The sequence below is a fragment of the Oncorhynchus mykiss genome, chromosome 9, assembly GCF_013265735.2.
Source record: "Oncorhynchus mykiss isolate Arlee chromosome 9, USDA_OmykA_1.1, whole genome shotgun sequence".
Taxonomy (NCBI): domain Eukaryota; kingdom Metazoa; phylum Chordata; class Actinopteri; order Salmoniformes; family Salmonidae; genus Oncorhynchus; species Oncorhynchus mykiss.
This window is the reverse complement of record NC_048573.1, coordinates 17,240,633-17,247,243: the sequence shown is the minus strand read 5'-3', so window position 1 is coordinate 17,247,243 and position 6,611 is coordinate 17,240,633. Positions and strand designations below refer to the sequence as shown.

The 6,611-nt window shown below is 38.4% G+C and overlaps 1 long non-coding RNA gene across 1 annotated transcript; it reads right to left on the bottom strand.

Moving 5' to 3' along the window:
- Positions 1–4,693: 4,693 nt before the first annotated feature.
- On the bottom strand, positions 4,694–6,374 carry LOC118966176. Its single transcript, XR_005053440.1, has 3 exons — positions 6,164–6,374; positions 5,494–5,647; positions 4,694–4,830 (listed from the first exon to the last, which is right to left on the bottom strand). It is a non-coding gene; the product is annotated as an uncharacterized LOC118966176 (long non-coding RNA).
- Positions 6,375–6,611: the final 237 nt, after the last annotated feature.

The following is a 6,611-nucleotide window of genomic DNA, read 5'->3' as shown; positions in this document are numbered from 1 at the left end:
TTATGGATGTAAAATGCAGCCTGCCAATGTACGATAGAAAGAAAAAAACGTGGGACTGGTATTTTGGGTCATGTCGTTTGAATGGTAGAATCAAGCATTTTGATTTGGCAAAAGTGGGAGAGTTGAGCGAGATAACATTCAAAGATAGACATATTCTCTATAACCTGCTCAAGGGAGAAAAAAACATTGCTAGACTTTTGTTGTACTATTAAACATAATGCTGCTATTGTTTTTATTTTGAAATAAAATCAATCAAATTTGACTTGTCACATGCTTTGTAAACAGGTGTAGACAAACAGTGAAATGCTTACTACTGCCCTTCCCAAAAATGCAGAGGGGACATTTAAATAATAGATGTGCAGGTGTACGAGGTAATTCAGGTAGATATGTACATATAGGTAGGGATAAAGTGATAACAACCAGATAGATTATGAAAAGTAACAGCAGCTTACGTGATGAGTCAAAAACGTTAGTGCAAAAAGGGTCAATGTAGATAGTCCGGGTAGCTATTGCTTAACTATTGAACTATTTAGCAGTCTCATGGCTTGTGGGTAGAAGCGGTTCAGAGTCCTGTTGGTTCCAGACTCGGTGCATCACACAGCATCTTGTGTTTCTCAACCAGGCCAAGGGTTGCTAACTAAAAGGCTGGTGGTGTAGCAAGAGAGTTGCCTGCACAACGTGTAGGCTATAATTGGAGGCTGAGCCAGAGCAAAGCTTGTCTTCCTGTTTGCCCACACCAGTCGCTTGCGTCCCTGCAGCTCACCAGCTGATGTAGGCTGTGTTTACCGGACACATCCTTCAGGCTGCTGAGCAGAACTGAAAAGCTCTCAATTTCCCCCAAAAACTATTGTCCAGTCCACGCAGTAGTCAGATTTTAGTCAGAGATAATTTAGTCTCCTGTTGTCTTAGTCAACTGAAACAATTTTTTTGGTTTAGTTATAGTTTCTTTCCGTGTCTATATAGCTAGTTATAGTCTGGTCAATTGCCAATGAAAAATAGGTGTTTGACGATTATTTTAGTCACTATTTTTGATGATGAAATTAATACTGTAGTGTAATGATCTTTGCCTAAGTAGGCATGTTAGGATCTATTTTCATTGGGTTATTAGTGGATGCTTGATAAACTTTGTCATATTAATCATGAATAAAAATGTCAAAAGGCTAAAAAGCAAGACATTTGTAAAAATGTGCTTGAAATGTCAGTGATAACTACATTGGACTAAGAATAGGTCACTGACATTTTTTATTAAAAGAAGAATCTGATTTAATTTGTTGACAACAATCCGTATTATGCAATATACATGTGTCAAACCACATTTCACGCCTCAAGGGGTCAATTAATCAATATTCATACTAAACTTCTGAGATGTATCAAGGCACAAGGCGAGACCCAGATGCAGACACACAAGGCAGATGGTTGGAGTCTTACAATGTTTATTAATCCAAAGGGGTAGGCAAGAGAATGGTCGTGGACAGGCAAAAAGGTCAAAACCAGATCAGAGTCCAGGAGGTACAGAGTGGCAGACAGGCTCGTGGTCAACGCAGGCAGAATGATCAGGCAGGCGGGTACAGAGTGGCAGACAGGCTCGTGGTCAACGCAGGCAGAATGGTCAGGCAGGCGGGTACAGAGTGGCAGACAGGCTCGTGGTCAACGCAGGCAGAATGATCAGGCAGGCGGGTACAGAGTGGCAGACAGGCTCGTGGTCAACGCAGGCAGAATGATCAGGCAGGCAGGTAAAAAGTCCAGAAACAGGCAAGGGTCAAATCCGGGGAGGACTAGAAAAAGCAAAATGCAAAAAGCAGGAGAACGGGGAAAACGCTGGTTGACTTGGAAACATACAAGACGAACTGGCACAGAAAGACAGGAAACACAGTGATAAATACAGTGGTGAAAACAAGCGAAACCTGGAGGGGGTGGCGACAATAACGAGGACAGGTGAAACAGATCAGGGTGTGACAAGATGAGTAATGCGAGATATGCAAACATTCTTAAAGTGTCATTATTAAAGTGACTAGTGTTCCATTTATTAAAGTGGCCAATGATATCAAGTCTATAGGTAGGCAGCCGCCTCTCTGTGCTAGTGGTGGCTGTTTAACAAGCTCTTTTTCAATCTCTCTGTCCCAGCGTTGATGCACCTGTACTGACCTCGCCTTCTGGATGGATGCGGGGTGAACAGGTACTCGCTCGTGTGGTTATTGTCCTTGATTACCTTTTTTCGCTTAAACATGACCTTCATTTACATATCATTTTTCCCCAAACGTTGCTTTTTTTGTGTCAGCAATTAGACATGGTTTTTAGGTGGAGCTAGTTACCCCTTAGTACTTTACTGCACTTAGTCAGATATTATCTCAAAGTGTTGCCTGAACATGTGGGAAAATTGGTATTGGTATTTAAGAAATCAATTTTGGGGAACATCTGAAGTTCAGAGTTCTGACTGGGAAATGTTGAATTTCCCAAGTCTCAATTACAAGTGGGACAAATGTTGTTGCCTGAGTTGCAAGTTGTGACGTCTCACCACTGACCTTTCACATTTTTAATCAACAGATGACAACAAATCAGTTTTCGACAATTACAAACTTATCAATGTGGACAGTGTAGCTAGTGTGACCATATTGTCAATGTTAAGCAAGCTAACTAAGTGTATTATTAGCAACATTTAATATATCAAATTTTATTTGTTGAAGAATTGGTCCGACGTCAAAAGCATGTGAGCACAGTCATGTCTGACTTACCACTTTACACTTCACACCCTTAAGGAAAAACCACATGAATTTCACATGATCTAATGTGAAGTTAATGTGATAACCAGTGGTGGAAAAAGTACTCAAGTGTCATACTTGAGTTAAAGTAAAGATACCTTAATAGAAAACGACTCAAGTGAAAGTCACCCAGTAAAATACTACTTACGTAAAAGTCTAAAAGTATTTGCTTTTAAATTTACTCAAGTATCAAAAGTAAATGGAATTGCTAAAAAAGTTAAACTATTCATTTCACATTCCTTATAGGGGCACACTCCAATACAAATACACTAATTTACAAACAAAGCATTTGTGTTTAGTGAGTCTGCCAGATCAGAGGCAGTAGTGATGACCAAGGATGTTCTCTTGATATATAAGTGTGTGAATTGGACCATTTCCCTGTCAAAAAGTAACTAGTACTTTTGGGTGTCAGGGAAAAATGTATGGAGTTAAAAAGTACATTATTTTCTTTAGGAATGTAGTGAAGTAGAAGTTGGTAAAAATATAAATACTGAAGAAAGGTACAACTTATGTACTTAACACCACTGGTGATAACATGAAAACATGTAGAAGCAACACTTGAGAACAGGAAACTGCACATGTGAATAGATGAGCTCTTGAAATACAGTGCCTTGCATAAGTATTCACCCCCCTTAGACTTTTTCACAATGTATTTGAAAGTAATTTGAAAGTCTTTCCCACATGTGAACAACTGACCTCGCATGTGTCTCTTTTGTTTTCACATGTGAACAACTGACCTCGCATGTGTCTCTTTTGTTTTCACATGTGAACAACTGACCTCGCATGTGTCTCTTTTGTTTTCACATGCGAACAACTGACCTCGCATATGTCTCTTTTGTTTTCACATGTGAACAACTGACCTCGCATGTGTCTCTTTTTTGTTTTCACATGCAAACAACTGACCTCGCATGTGTCTCTCTTGTTTTCACATGTGAACATTTCAGCTCAACATGTGAAAACAATTATTTCACATGTGAAAATGAAATGTAAGGGAATTAATTAAAGTGTGTGTGTGGGGGGGTGATGGCATTACCCTTTTGCTGCAAAGCAGCAAGTGAGAGACAAATGATAAGCGTTAATTTAAATACATCACATGTTTTATGCCTATTGGTGAGAAAGAGAGCAAGGAGGTTATTGATCTGCAATGCCAAGCATATCGCCCACCTCATTTAAAAAAGATTTGTCACGCAATTAAGCTGAAATCAAATCAATGTTGACCATTCAAAATTGGTAATTCTTGAATTGTGTTGGCGTTTGGGCATGGAATTTTGGTAAAACAATGACATAATTTAAATGTATTTTGGAACATCCTCCCATTCTAAATCAACTAATATGGCAGCTTAATTAATGAGATAATGTTTTCCATTATGATAACATTATGCCACTACTGGGAGTAGTAACTCCAATGATGGTAACACACATGCCTAAATCTAAGGTCATTAATATAAAAAAAGACTAAACTGTCTTTAATAAATTAAAATATGCTTACATTTGACATGATCACCTAGTACTGACTTTCCAATATGACCTCAACTGGAATTTGACCTCACTATCTCTGGATTTTGGGTATGCTGAAATTCTGCTGCACCACAAGTTCTGTAGCATTCTCAGATGTCCCCTACACATTCATTACCAATAATACATCTCTGCCCTGCTTTTGTAGTTATCAGTTAACATGATTATTCGCCCATCATTGATTTAATTTTCTTACTTCAGAAATCTGAGAATTTTCTCTATAGTTGTGTAATGTTGGTGTGGGATATCATTATGTTTTTATGTTACTCCTTAATTCCTATGATAAATATAATCGTATTATACAAAGATAAAATGTACTTTGAAGTCCTGATTATGACAAGAGAACACAGCAGAATGGTGAGGAACAGTTGGCCTAGTACTTCAACTGGGGAGAGGCTTAATTGACAGAACAACAGAGTGAATGTAAAGGTGAAAGTTTTATTAAAATATTGAAACATCCCGGAATGGATGTAGGCTAGGTTCTGGTGACGGGACCTTCAGCTGGTGGCGGTGGGGAAATGGAGGACTGACGGCGCATGGTGGCACTATCCTTTTGCTGCAAAACAGCAAGTGAGAAACAAAGGGTAAGCATTCATTTAAATACATCACATGTTTTATGCCCATTGGTGAGAAAGAGAGCAAGGTGGTTATTGATCTGCTATGCCAATTGGTATATTAGGAATCGTGGTGGAATTACGTTATTATACTGTGACTCATTGGCTAAAATGATAAGTAAATCCCTCTCCGCTGTTTAGACTTGACCAGATTTTACAACACCTGGATATATATTTTAATCTGTATTTTAATCGGTGCTCAAGCGGTGTATTTGATCTGCGCATGCTGAGCGAGCCTCCCTCTTTAGCACGAGTGAAGTGAGTTCGGATCAACTGAATGTATGCATTTTAGAAGTCGTTTTCACATAGGCCTACAAACGCTTCCTAAAAATAACATGGTGCTGTGGTAGAAGGTTTACTTTGAATGGCGATTTTCGGCATTTATCAGTGCAATTTCAGATGTGTCCATGCAAATAGTATTGTTAGGGGAAATCGTTCTTGCAAAGCATATCAACGTTTTAATCGAATATTATATTAATCTGACTATCTGGAATAATAGCATTATTGTGTGCTGGAACCGTACGCAATTATGGGCAATTCTAGGCTACTACTGAACCAAAGTTTATGTAAGAGACATTCTGACCATCCTTTCAGATTCAACTTACGCTACACTTCATTGGGATGTCATGATCAGCCAGTCATGTCCCCCAGGCAAGATCAGCACTTGCATAATGATAGACTGATTCTGTATCCCATAGTGGCCGAGCCCGTATGAGTCTTCCAGCTGTTTGTTGGTGAAGATCAGCCGCATTTCCACCGCTAAAAAAAGCCAGTTCAGGGTATAATGTTTATTGTCACAAATCAGGATATTGGTGGCAAATTATCTTCTCATTAGATTATTCTTGTACTTTTCGTCTTCGTAATGCATTCAATTTAATTTATATTTTCTGTTATTTTCTATGACATGTATACATCTGAGTGAAATGTCTTGCCTACTTTACACTACATTTTTGTCAGAGGACTTTCCCAACGTGACGATGTTATCAGTATATGTAGGCTACACTGTAGGCAATTTTTCCATTTTATCAGTCATTCTTCAGTTGACCACCTGGAAGTCTTGTTCATGTCTATACTGGAGCTAGACAGATGCAATTGTTGTGTTACAAAGTTAAAGTAAACAAGCCTAATATCCTGACAATATCTTCCAAAAAATATTTTGCGGTCAGACAAATTAAGTGGTGAATAGTGATTGCTAATCTGCTACTATGCATTAGGCCTAGTTTACAAGTAACCAAACATAGTATACAAAAGTATGTTTATATTCTACCTCCATACCTTTGGTTGTCGGGTATTTATCAGCAATTTTCTTCTTCAGTTGTTTTACAGTCATACTCTTCATCTCTTCTTCTGTATTACCTACATTGTATGCTGTTCTGTCCTTTTTAATACCTATCACTATGACCTGGTAGAGCATTGTGCTGTATATGCCTACGAGTTTCTGAAGTGTATGAGGCTGTGGTATGAGGCTGTGGTAGCTTTATTTATTGTCCGACCAAATGTAGCCTATGGGTGTGTTTTGTAAAAGCTAGATGCTTTCACTTTCTTATTTTTATTCAGCTATATGCTATAGGCCTAGCTATGTGTGTTTCTAACTTGTTCTTGGTCATTCTTATAACATGGCAGATGAGAAGACTGAAAACACATTGTTGAAAAAGCCTTACTGGTGCAGTGGAGCTTGTTTTGACATGTTTTTACTTTTTGATTGTTCAATTAATAACTAACA